This window comes from Nerophis ophidion, linkage group LG14, assembly GCF_033978795.1.
Source record: "Nerophis ophidion isolate RoL-2023_Sa linkage group LG14, RoL_Noph_v1.0, whole genome shotgun sequence".
NCBI lineage: Eukaryota > Metazoa > Chordata > Actinopteri > Syngnathiformes > Syngnathidae > Nerophis > Nerophis ophidion.
Window position 1 is genome coordinate 40,996,296 of NC_084624.1, and position 13,632 is coordinate 41,009,927.

General features: G+C 43.1%; 1 long non-coding RNA gene across 1 annotated transcript in view; it reads right to left on the minus strand.

Moving 5' to 3' along the window:
• Positions 1-7,304: 7,304 nt before the first annotated feature.
• Positions 7,305-13,632, minus strand: part of LOC133568685 (uncharacterized) — a 35,989-nt gene continuing 29,661 nt past the window's right edge. Inside the window, exon 5 of the long non-coding RNA XR_009809648.1 lies at positions 7,305-7,751. This is a non-coding gene — a long non-coding RNA (uncharacterized LOC133568685). The remainder of the gene's footprint in view (positions 7,752-13,632) is intronic.

Genomic DNA, 13,632 nt, shown 5'->3' on the forward strand with positions numbered 1-13,632 from the left:
CTCCCCGTGAATGCGTGGGTTCCCTCCGGGTAATCCGGCTTCCTCCCACTTCCAAAGACATGCACCTGGGGATAGGTTGATTGGCAACACTAAATTGGCCCTACTGTGTGAATGTGAGTGTGAATGTTGTCTGTCTATCTGTGTTGGCCCTGCGATGAGGTGGCGACTTGTCCAGGGTGTACCCCGCCTTCCGCCCGATTGTAGCTGAGATAGGCGCCAGCGCCCCCCGCGACCCCGAAAGGGAATAAGCGGTAGAAAATGGATGGATGGATGTTCTCCCCATGCATGTGTGTGTGTGTGTGTGCGTGCGTGCGTGTGTGTGTGTGTGTGTTTTATCTGGTATACCAGTTTCCTCTTATATTTCAAAAACATACATGTTATATTAATTGTATACTCTTAATTATTGTATCTGTCTGACAGAGTGTACCCTCCCTGCTTTGGAGTTAACTGCGATAGGCTCAACTCATCTGTGATTAGGGATAGGGACGGCGTGGCGCAGTGGAAAAGAGTGGCCGTGCGCAACCCGAGGGTCCCTGGTTCAATTCCCACCTAGTACCAACCTCGTCACGTTCGTTGTGTCCTGAGCAAGACACTTCACCCTTGCTCCTGATGGGTGCTGGTTGGCGCCTTGCATGGCAGCTCCCTCCATCAGTGTGTGAATGTGTGTGTGAATGGGTAAATGTGGAAGTAGTGTCAAAGCGCTTTGAGTACCTTGAAGGTAGAAAAGCGCTATACAAGTACAACCCATTTATCATTTATAAGTAACGAATTTGGTAAGTTTAAAGGGACCAACCAATATATATATATATATATATATATATATATATATATATATACAAAACCAAAACCAGGGAAGTTGGCACGTTGTGTGAATCGTAAATAAAAACAGAATGCAATGATGTGCAAGTCCTTTTCAACCTATATTCAATTGAATAGACTGCAAAGACAAGATACTTAAAATTCGAACTGGAAAACGTTGTCATTTTTTGCAAAGATTAGCTCATTTGGAATTTGATGCCTGCAACATGTTTCACAAAAAAGCTGGTACAAGTGGCAAAAATGAAGTTGTGGAATGCTCATCAAACACTTATTTGGATCATGGTTGCCGTGATTGGGTATAAAAAGCAGCTTCCATGAAATGCTCAGTCATTCACAAACAAGGATGGGGCGAGAGTCACCACTTTGTCAACAAATGCGTGAGCAAACTATCAAACAGTTTAAGAAACACATTTCTCAACAAGCTATTGCAAGGAATTTAGGGATTTCCCCATTTACGGTCCGTAAAATCATCACACGGTTCAGAGAATCTGAAGAAATCACTGCAGGTATTACGGACCTTCAATCCCTCAGGCGGTACTGCATCAAAAACAGACATCAGTGTGTAAATTATATCACCACATGGGCTCAGGAACACTTCAGAAAACCACAGTCAGTAACTAGAATTGGTCACTACTTCTAGAAGTGCAAGTTAAAACTCTACTATGCAAAGCGAAAGCTATTTATCAACAACACCCAGAAACGCCGCCGACTTCGCTGGGCCTGAGTTCATCTAAAATGGACTGATGCAAAGAGGAAAAGTGTTCTGTGGTCTGAGGAGTCCACACTTCAAATTGTTTTTGGAAACTGGATGTTGTGTCCTCTGGAACAAAGAGGAAAAGAACCCTCCTGATTGTCATTGGCGCAAAGTTCAAAAGCCAGCATCTGTGATGGTATGGGGGTGTATTAGTGCCCAAGGGTTAGGGTTCTGAATAAAATCGAATCGTTGTTAATACGAATCACGACACCCCTAATAAATAATCATTTAAAAAAATGTGTTAATAAAAACTACAACTACAGTAAGAGGCATGTTATAATCAAACAGCTGGTGTGTAATTTGTAAAATACTTACAGTATAAACACTTTGTGGGACTTAATAAAAGACAAAACTGGCACATTCATCTTAATTGCAAAGACGACTGCAACACACCGAGGACAAACTGAAATCAGAAATAAAACAAGATGTAACAATTTGTCTTGGCTTTATTGACATGACCCCCAGGATGCAGAAACAGCAATTCATCGACGGTAAGAAATGTATGTAATAATGGCTAAGTAAAAAAGAACGTGAGCGACGGGAGTGTGTCACGGATGACTAGACAAAAACAAAACCGGTATAGGAAAAACTGGTTTTGCAAAATAAATTCTATAGAGCAATATGGAAAAGCACAAAGAAAAAAGCAAAGCAATGATCCACCCCAATCACACTGACAAATCTGGTTAATGAGCATTCCTGATTGCCAATTGGGGACAGGTGAGCTTGAAAGCACTTAGGCCAGAGGAAAAGTGGTAGCAAATGGAGGCGAACAGGAAATGGAAGAAAAATTAAGAGTGCTGGCCAGGAAATAAACAAAGTGACTGATGAGAGATTATGATACAAGGTAGAACTGGACATCACAATTGTCATGTTCAACTCCCTTTTAAATGCCGAATAAAACAATATATGTTTTATTATTAACCAAAATAATATTTACCATCACATAAACTTACAAAAGTACTGAAAAGTACTAATTTTCGATTCCTGGTACATTATTTTCACAAGATTAATTAATTAATTGCTGGGTATTGTGGCCAGACAGCAAAATTTTAGTTTCATCTGACAACACATGGACACAGATAAGACCTTCTGGAGGAAAGTTCTATGGTCAGATGAAACAGTAATTGAGCTGTTTGGACCCAATGCCCAGCATTATGTTTGGAGGAGAAAAGGTGAGGCCTTTAATTCCAGGAACACCACACATACCGTCAAGCATGGTGGTGGTAGTATTATGCTCTGGGTCTGTTTTTCTGCCATGGAACTGGTGCTTTAGAGAGAGTAAATGGGACGATGGAAAAGAAGGATTACCTCCAAATTCTCCAGGACAATCTAAAATAATCAGCCCGAAGTTTGTGTCTTGGGCGCAGTTGGGTGTTCCAGCAGGAAAAAAATCCCAAACACATGTCAAAAGGGGTAAAGAAAAGGGCTAGAATTAAGGTTTTAGAATGGCCTTTCCCAAACGTGTGGACAATGCTAAAGAAAAAAGTCCATGTCAGAAAACCAACACATTTCAGCTGAATTGCACCAATGTTGTCAAGAGGAGGGGTCAACAAGTCAACCGGCAAAGCTCGGTTGGTAGAGCGGCCGTGCCAGCAACTTGAGGGTTGCAGGTTCAATTCCCGCTTCCGCCATCCTAGTCACTGCCGTTGTGTCCTTGGGCAAGACACTTTATCCACCTGCTCCCAGTGCCACCCACACTGGTTTAAATGTAACTTAGATATTGGGTTTCACTATGTAAAGCGCTTTGAGTCACTAGAGAAAAGCGCTATATAAATATAATTCAATTCAACCAGAAGCTTGTGGATGGCTACCAAAATCGCCCTATTGCAATGAAACTTGCCAAAGGACATGTAACCAAATATTAACATGGCTGTATGTATACTTTTGACCCAGCAGATTTGGTCACATTTTCAGCAGACCCATAATGAATTCATAAAAAGAACCAAACTTCATGACAAACATGTGCTCTAATCACTCTATAACAAAATAAAATAAGAGTTGTAGAAATTATCGGAAACTCAAGACAAGTTCTTTTCAAGTATATATATTTATCCATCCGTCCATTTTCTACCGCGTTTCTACCGCTTATTCCCTTTTGGGGTCGCGGGGGGCGCTGGCGCCTATCTCAGCTACAATCGGGCGGAAGGCGGGGTACACCCTGGACAAGTCGCCACCTCATCGCAGGGCCAACACAGATAGACAGACAACATTCACACTCACATTCACACACTAGGGACAATTTTTTAGTGTTGCCAATCAACCTATCCCCAGGTGCATGTCTTTGGAAGTGGGAGGAAGCCGGAGTACCCGGAGGGAACCCACGCATTCACGGGGAGAACATGCAAACTCCACACAAAAAGATCCCGAGCCTGGATTTGAACCCAGGACTGCAGGACCTTCGTATTGTGAGGCAGACGCACTAACCCCTCTGCCACCGTGAAGCCCTATATATATATATATATATATATATATATATATATATATATATATATATATATATATATATATATATATATATATATATATATATATATATATATATATATATAACATATTACTTTAATGAATGTAATAAAAAAAACAATGTATATATATATATATATATATATTGACATAATATATTCTTAAATATATCTCGTATGATGGTATCTATGTGGATGAGTCATGGCCATAACGCTTGCGAGTGAATACATCCTCAGTTTCCGACCGCAGTCACGAGTAGCGGGTATTGAAAAAAAGCATCGCACTCTTTAGTTCCACTTCCTGTTATCCTCGTAACCATGACGACCGAGCCGCAGAGTGTTCCCTCGTGCATGTTTTTGTACATTTACTTTTTTTGGGGGAGGCGGGGAGGGGGGGGGGGCCTCCCGCTCTGTGCGGAGCTGCTGGCGAGTGACTGTACTTGTGTTGTTGTGTTGTGGAGGACCACAACGACGTCGTCCTGTAAGTCCGTGGTCGCTCTATGTTCAGAGCGTAATACAACAATCTGGATTTGTATGAGACAGCGTGGCTGGTAATAATAACAATTCCATAAACATGTCCTTTTTTGCTTTTGAGATCCTACTCACTAGTTTAACGTGGGACACGTCTTCAAGTCTTGGGGGAGCTTCCAAGTCCCTTACTGGGGTTCTTCTTTTGTTTTGTGCCACGTTAACTTCATGAGAGCGTGTAGGACAGGATGTGGAATGCCGTGAGCCGGGTGGAGGATTCCCCTCGGAGTGCGGAGGAGGAAGGAAAGAGGAACGGGTGGGGGTGGGGGGGTGCGGGTTGGATTCCAAGTCTGGTTTACAGTGGGAAGGAAGGGGGTCCTGTTCCTGTTTGTTCGCATTATGGGATGGCAGGCGGGGCTGGGATAAGGGGGGGGCGGCACGGGTTACTCGAGGTCCTCCGGGGTCGCTCCCTCGCCTCTCATGGCATTCACAGCTGCCGGGGGCCGAGCTGCGTGGGAGGACGGAGAACTCCCATGATGCACTCCTTCAGGCATGCACGCTCTGGCTCCAACTTGACCACAGCACTCCGAGAGAGCGAATGACATCATGCTGGATTGGACGTAAAGTGCCACAAATACGGGAAAACATTTGGGAGCGTTACACACGTAAGGACGTGAATGTTTAGCTCACGTAATTTCCAGTTTTTTATTCTTTTTAGCATGGGTTCCATTTTATCCCTGCCATCAAAGATGTTTAGTGCCGCTCCCGAGCCCGGACAAATGGGAGTCTTGCATCCAGACATACAAACCCTGTTTCCATTTGAGGTGGGAAATTGTGTTAGGTGTAAATATAAACGGAATACAATGATTTGCTAATCATTTTCAACCCATATTCAGTTGAATATGCTACGAAGACAAAATATTTGATGTTCAAACTCATGAACTTTATTTTTTTTTTGCAAATAATAATTAACTTAGAATTTCATGGCAGCAACACGTGCCAAAGTAGTTGGGAAAGGGCATGTTCACCACTGTGTTACATCACCTTTTCTTTTAACAACACTCAATAAACGTTTGGGAACTGAGGAAACTAATTGTTGAAGCTTTGAAAGTGGAATTCTTTCTCATTCTTGTTTTATGTAGAGCTTCAGTCGTTCAACAGCTCGGGGTCTCCGCTGTCGTATTTTACGCTTTATGATGCGCCACACATTTTTGATGGGAGACAGGTCTGGACTACAGGTGGGCTAGGAAAGTACCCGCACTCTTTTACTACGAAGCCACGCTGTTGTAACACGTGGCTTGGTATTGTCTTGCTAAAATAAGCAGGGGTTTCCATGATAACGTTGCTTGGATGACAACATATGTTGCTCCAAAACCTGTATGGACCTTTCAGCATTAATGGTGCCTTCACAGATGTGTAAGTTACCCATGCCTTGGGCACTAATACACCCCCATACCATCACAGATGCTGGCTTTTGAACTTTGCGCCTATAACAATCTGGATAGTTATTTTCCTCTTTGTTCCGGAGGACACCACATCCACAGTTTCCAAATATAATTTGAAATGTGGACGCGTCAGACCACAGAACACTTTTCCACTTTGCATCAGTCCATCTTAGATGAGCTCGGGCCCAGCAAAGCCAGCGGCGTTCCTGGGTGTTGTTGATAAATGGGTTTTGCTTTGCACAGCAGAGTCTTAACTTGCACTTATAGATGTAGCAACCAACTGTAGTTACTGACAGTGGTTTTATGAAGTGTTCCTGAGCCCATGTGGCGATATCCTTTACACACTGATGTCGGTTTTTGATGCAGTACCGCCTGAGGGGTCAAAAGGTCCGAAATATCATCGTTTACGTGCAGTGATTTCTCCAGATTCTCTGAACCTTTTGATGATTTTACGGACCATAGATGGTAAAATTCCTAAATTCCTTGCACTAGCTCATTGAGAAATTGTTCTAAAACTGTTCGGCAATTTGCTTACAAATTGGTGACCCTCGCCCCATCCTTGTTTGTGAAATACTTAGCATGTCATGGAAGCTGCTTATATACCCAATCATGGCACCCACCTGTTCTCAATTAGCCTGCACACCTGTGGGATGTTCCAAATAAGTGTTTGATGAGCATTCCTCAACTTTATCAGTATTGATTGCCACCTTTCCCAACTTCTTTGTCACATGTTGCTGGCATCAAATTCTAAAGTTAATGATTATTTGCAAAAAACAAATGTTTATCAGTTTGAACATCAAATATGTTGATTTTGTAGCATATTGAAATGAATAAGGGTTGAAAATGATTTGTAAATCAATGTATTCCGTTTATATTTACATCTAACACAATTTCCCAACTCATATGGATAGGGGGTTTGTACCTGCCAACTTTGAGACCTCCGAATTCGAGACATGGGGGTAGCGGGGTTAGGTGGGGGGTATATATTTTCAAGTATTTGTTATATATGTATATATATAAATCATCCATTCATGAATGAGTATATCCTTTCGGCCTCCATGTTCAATGGAGAAGTCTGATTTACAAAATTTGCAGGCAGCATATACTTTCCCCTTCGAGCTGTCCTGGATGAACTGATATAATTTTTTTCCCAATCATTTTTTACTTGCAAGCGTACTTCTTCTTACTCGTCGTCGCCATGTCTCTTCTTCATTCTTCTGCTTCATGTTATAGATTTGGACAGAGGGAGATGACGGCAACAGACACCAGGAGAGGTATGTGCAACAATTTATTATATATACAAAGTCAATATATGTCAATCAATCAATCAATTAATGTTTATTTATATAGCCTTAAATCACTAGTGTCTCAAAAGGATGCACAAACCACAACACAAACCATAACGACATCCTCGGTAGAGCCCACATAAGGGCAAGGAAAACTCACCCCAGTGGGACGTCGGTGACAGTGACACTGATGACTATGAGAACCCCACCTCCTAGGGGACATGTATATAATAATACAAAACAATACTTATAAACAATAGAATGGTGTGTGACAAAATCCAAGAGCGTATGTGTGTGACTATGTGTGTCGATTAGCTGAAGTGTGTTTCCAAGTGTTGATGAGAGCGAAGGAACGAGGTAGTCCATAGGGCAGGCAGGTGATCCAGGGCGGGAGAGAAGCGTCAGAGTCTGTGTCCATGCGAGGGGGGGGTCGAGATCCAGGAAGGCAGTTGAGATCCGGGGGGGAGTCCAAGGAGCGAGACGCACAGCTCGAAACCAAGGCAAAGGAAGGAAAACACTGCGGGCACAAGGGAGATGAGAGGGGACAAATCAAGCACGGGGAAGAAAGACGGAGAGAGCCAAAGAGAGCATTAAGCTTGTGTCGGCTTACGGTACAGAAGACTATAATCCGGCACGACATGGCAGGTTGTGCGGGCTTATGAAGGCAGCTCGCTCATCAGGGGCAGGTGCGCCGATTGCATATTGTCTACATGTGCAAGGAGGCACCTGCGCAGCAGAGATAGAGAGCCTGTGGGCGTGGCCCGCGGTGCGCTGGTCAGGACGCAAAGATGAGGGCGCATTGGAATGCGCCCAGGCCGTGACAGTTTGTCTCTGTTATGTTTTTGGACATTACAACTTGCCGTAGTTTTGAAGAAAATCCGCCAAGTCAAATCTCTCAGGCGTTATATTAGTTGTACTAACTACGGCCCAGTGTGACCAGCGCACCTGCAGGAGCAAAGGACACCGCCTCTCACCTACTCAGTGGCCTAGTGGTTAGAGTGTCCGACCTGAGGTTGTGAGTTCAAACCCCGGCCGAGTCATACCAAAGACTATAAAAATGGGACCCATTGCCTCCCTGCTTAGCACTCAGCATCAAGGGTTGGAATTAGGGGTTAAAACACCATAAATGATTCCCGGGCGTGGCACCGCCGCTGCCCACTGCTCCCCTCACTACCCAGGGGGTGAACAAGCGGATGGGTCAAATGCAAAGGACAAATATCACCACACCTTGTGTGTGTGTAACAATCATTGGTACTTTAACTTAACTTGAACTTAACTGTAACTCTGCCGATAGTGTTTAGGGCGGAGCTCCATCGGATAGGGGCGGGGCATGTGTTGTCGGCGAGACACAGCTAGCAGGTTATTCGATTTCACAGGTTGTACGTGTTAAGCCAACCATCTGTTGTCTTTAACAGTAAGCGGCCGGGAACAGGAGGGGAGGAGGATACGGACGTGGCTGAAAAGTCGCGTCCTGCTTGAGAGAGAACTTTGTGGAAACAATTTGATGATTAAAACCTTGCTAAAACCTTCACGCTTGGCTCCGGTGCCTTGTTTAACAGTGGAACTGCGGGCAAGTACTTCCACACAGACCTAGGCTATATTGCAGGGGTACGGAACCTATGGCTCTAGACCCAGATGTGGCTCTTTTGATGACTGCATCCGGCTCTCTGATAAATCTGAGCTGACGTTGCTTAACACGATAAGTAATGAATAATTCCACTTGTAATCACAGTGTTAAAAATTATGTTCAAAATATAAAACATTCTCATGCATTTTGAATCCATCCATCTGTTTTCTACCGCACCTGTTCAAGAAGTTGCGTTAATGGTAAGAGGTTATTTATTTATTGTTGGTTAGTGTGGGGCTTGCCCTCCTGGGGGTTCTTCAGACCCCCAAGCACCGACATGAGAGCCTGTTTCAGGGTTTCAATATTGTTTTATTCTTCAATAAGTCTCTCAGTTGCTTTCTAGCAACTGTATTTCCAGCCCGGCTGCTGCTTATAACAGAGCGACAGGTGATTAGATAACAAGGCCCAGGTGGGCCATCTACGCACCTGTTGCTGCAGGCCCGCAGGCCACGCCCCCTCCACAGTTAGCTTCAGAATAACAATGTTAATACAAAGAATAAGAGACCTATTATACTCTAGAAATGTTGGTCTTACTTAAAAATGCACGTGTTTAGTTGTGTTCAGTGTTTAAAAAAATATTATATGGCTCTTACGGAAATATATTTTAAAATATTTGGCTTTTTGGCTCTCTCAGCCAAAAAAGGTTCCCGACCCCTGCTATATTGTATTAAATAAGTGTAAAAGTGGAGATAGGGTGGTTGTATGTTTAAACGATAAACAATATTTCCTTGCAAAATTCCAGAAAGTGGATCAAATTTCTGATCACTTAAATGTGAAAAAAATATACCCGTCTTTATTATTCTTTTTCTGTTATTTGTCAAGTGATGTGCATTTAGAACACAAAACACTGCCAGTGTGACCCACTGAACTGATTTGACATCTGATGTCAGTCAAACAGCACACACACACACACACACACACACACACGCCAGAAAACGACTACAGCCTCTACGTAGCTGTTTTTGCTATTAATAACCAAAATGCATTTCCCATTGGAGAGGATGCTGCTGCTTCCTCTCTGGCTTCAAAAACAGGATGTGTGCTCCCCAGGTCAGGTACTCCACGTTTTAGGAAGCCTGGAAATGTTTTCCGAATGCTTTCCAGCGCTCAGAGGTACGACTGCAACGCTTGCAACAGGATGCTGAGTGTGAGTCAAGACAGGCACTGACGGAGGGTTTGATGTGGAAGATAAAGTATTGATTCCACTTTAGAGGAGCACGGCTGAGGTCAGATGTTTCAGCTTTAGTCCTTACACATTTATCTCCTCATGCTGCGAGGCAGTGAGGGAAAGGAGATTAATGGAACGCTGCCCCCAATTGTGTGAGAATGAGCAACTTAAACTAATATGTACGCTAGACATTAAGCCTGGACCAATAACACACTTTGCTGGACAATATATTGCTAAGTATAAAAATAATTTTAAAAATAGTTTTAAAAAGTTATAAATTTTACTTTTTGAAACCGATACCGATAATTTCCGGTATTACATTATAAAGCATTTATCGGCCGATAATATCGGCAGTCCGATATAACCGGACATCTCTAGCCTCAATGCATGGAGACGGAATTCTGGTCTTAGACTGTGCGATGGTGCGGGTGTGCCTGATGAAGTGTGAACAAAATAAAACACATCGAGCGTCCAACTTGTGACTTTCTTGTGCCGTCCTGCTTGGCAAGCGACGTGCAGCTCATTGAAACGCTTCACAGTGTATCGGTCAAGGTAGCAGGCGGGCTGCTGTTTGTGCGCACAGCCGACCGTCATGAGATGAAGATGACTCATGATCAGCTGGGACCAATCCCTTGTCAGTTCTCACACACACACACACACACACACACACACACACACACACACACACACACACACACAAGTGAATAGTGCAAAAGCAAAAGCACGTACAGTGCTAAATGCTTTGCTTTGACATTCTTTCACACAACAGCCTCTGGTTGCCAGGGTAACCCTCATGTTAGCGCCAACTAACTCAAAGGACTCTACAATAGAGTTATGAATATTTTTCAGTCCACTGTACTAGAAAGATGTCGGATTTTCAACATCTAATTCAGGGGTGTCAAACTCAAATACAGAGTGGGCGAAAATTCAAAACTGAACAAAGCCGCGGGCCAAGGTTGAACAATTTAACCCTTTAATAGGGACCCAAACAAGTTTTGCATTGAATATTAAACAAGCAAGTCTTATGTAGCTTTATAGTCACATACAAAATCGAGTTTCAAATTACAAGAATGAGTAAAAAACATCAATGGCATATCAAATAAAATGTAAATAAAAATTTGGGATTGGTGTTAGCGGTGGTGTATATTGTAGCGTCCCGGAAGAGTTAGTGCTGCAAGGGGTTCTGGGCATTTCTTCTGTTGAGTTTATGTTGTGCTACGGTGCTGATGTTCTCCCGAAATGTGTTTGTCATTCTAGTTTGGTGTGGCTTCACAGTGTGGCGCATATTTGTAAAAGTGTTCAAGTTGTTTATACGGCCACCCTCAGTGTGACCCTTATGGCTGTTGATCAAGTATGCCTTGCATTCACTTGTGTGTGTTAAAGTAGCATATATTATGTGACTGGACCGGCACGAAAATGCGGACGTGACGACAGGCTGTAGAGGACGCTAAAGGCAGTGCCTTCAAGGCACGCCCCCAAAGTTGTTGTCCGGGTGGAAATCGGGAGAAATTCGGAAGAATGGTTGCCCCGGGAGATTTTCGGGAGGGGCACTGAATTTTGTGAGTCTCCCGGGAAAATCGTGAGGGTTGGCAAGTATGAGTATCAGCGGTGAATGCGGTGTTACAGCGGCATCGCCGCTGTATAATACCGGCGGGCCAGCTCTAATCTTAATTTGATATTACTTCAAGGGCCAAATGAAATTACACGGCGGGCCAAATTTGGCCCGCGGGCCAGAGTTTGACACCCGTGATCTAATTGATCTAAAGCAGGGGTGTCAAAGTCATTTTGGCTCAGGGGCCGCACGGAGGAAAATCTATTAACAAAAGGGGCCGGAATTGTAAAGTCATGATATGATAACTTGAAAATAAAGACAACTCCAACTCCTTATGAAAACGTACAAATCGCAAATAATCCTCTGAACAAAACGCTTATTTTGTTGGAAATTCTGAGGAAATTGGTGCAGTTTCAAAAACACAATGAGCTCAGACTTGGTCTCAGTGCATCTACAAAGCCAGGATTAAACTTCAAGTCACCGTCTTTCCGGGATTGAACAAAAAACACAACATGTACACTCTTCTAGGTATCAAATACCTCCTTTGTCATGTCCACTTATCAACATGAATTACCATGAATTGATTAACGTGGACCTCGATTTAAACAAGTTTGTGGAGAAGCGGAGCCGACGGGCCGACGGCGGGGCGGGACAAGCTTTGGCCCGGCTCAAGATGGCGCCCAGGAGGCGGAGTATGCAGCGGAACAAAGAGGCGGGGGGTGCCTGGAGCGACACCGCCACAATCAAGATCAGGTGCGTGACACACACACCGGTTCTCATTCTGCCAATCTCCTCGCAGCGTTTAAGAGGGGAGAAGGAGGAAGGAGCAAGAGAGAAAGTTGGAGTGTCCACAGCAGAGCAGAAGCAACAAGACATCACGAACAAGCGAAGGATGAGCCCCAGGGAAGACAAAGTCACCGGCAGCCGGAAAGCCGGCCGAGACGAGCAGCGGAGGAGGAGGCGCTGAAAAGCGGCCCGATCGACTTTGACGCTTTAATATTTGAAAAAATAAAAGAGTCAAACCTACTCGACGTAATGTCCTTCCTAAATGGTCCATGCAACCCGCACGGTGACGGCTGGAGTCGTTCACAAAGTTGAAAAACTTATTCGGGTGTTACCATTTAGTGGTCAAATGTACGGAATATGTACTGTACTGTGCAATCTACTAATACAAGTTTCAATCAGTCAATCAATCAATCAATCAAAAACACAGAGCTAACTTAACAAACAGTAAGAAACACAGGTAAAAACTATTCGAAAGGGTTAAGTTCACTTTTCTCGTGTTTTACAAAGACAATTTGGGGGAGTAAGGGTGCCAAAAGATGATGTTTTCGAAGCGGAAGACATAAAACGGCGGATTTTAAGTTTCATGTGGGTCGAGGAGGAGGAACTGGAGGTCCCCCTTTGCTGCGTACCTCCTGCTTTGCCCTGGTATAAACCGTCTGCTCGCCTAACAGAATTGCTATTGTGACATCCAGTGGACACATTTAGAACAGCAGTTTATTTCGTTAAAAAAAAAAAAAGCAGTTTATTATAATACTTGACAAACACATCACGCGGGCCAGCTAAAACCTGTTTGGCCGCAGGTTTGACACCCCTGACCTAAAATGATCGATAGACTGGTTTTTACAAAAGTTTTAAGGGATTATTAATTGTCATGTAAGTGTGAAAATAATGAATGTATGAATAAAACTTTTATTAGTAGATTTCACAGTACAGTACATATTCTGTACAATTGACCACTAAATGGTAACACCTGAATAAGTTTTTCAACTTTTTGAAGTCAGGGTCCACGTAAATTAATTCATGGTAATACATGTTATATGTAATAATATAAATAAATAAAATATGTGCATAAAATGTTGATTCTAAATGTTGTATCTAAATGTTGAATACAAAACTAAATGTTCAATCTAAACCTTAATGTGAAATTGAAATCTTAAATCTGAATGTAAATGTTAAATCTAAATGTTAAATCTAAATGTTAAATCTAAATCGTGAATCTTAAATCTGAATGTAAATGCTAAATCTAAATGTTAAATCTAAATCGT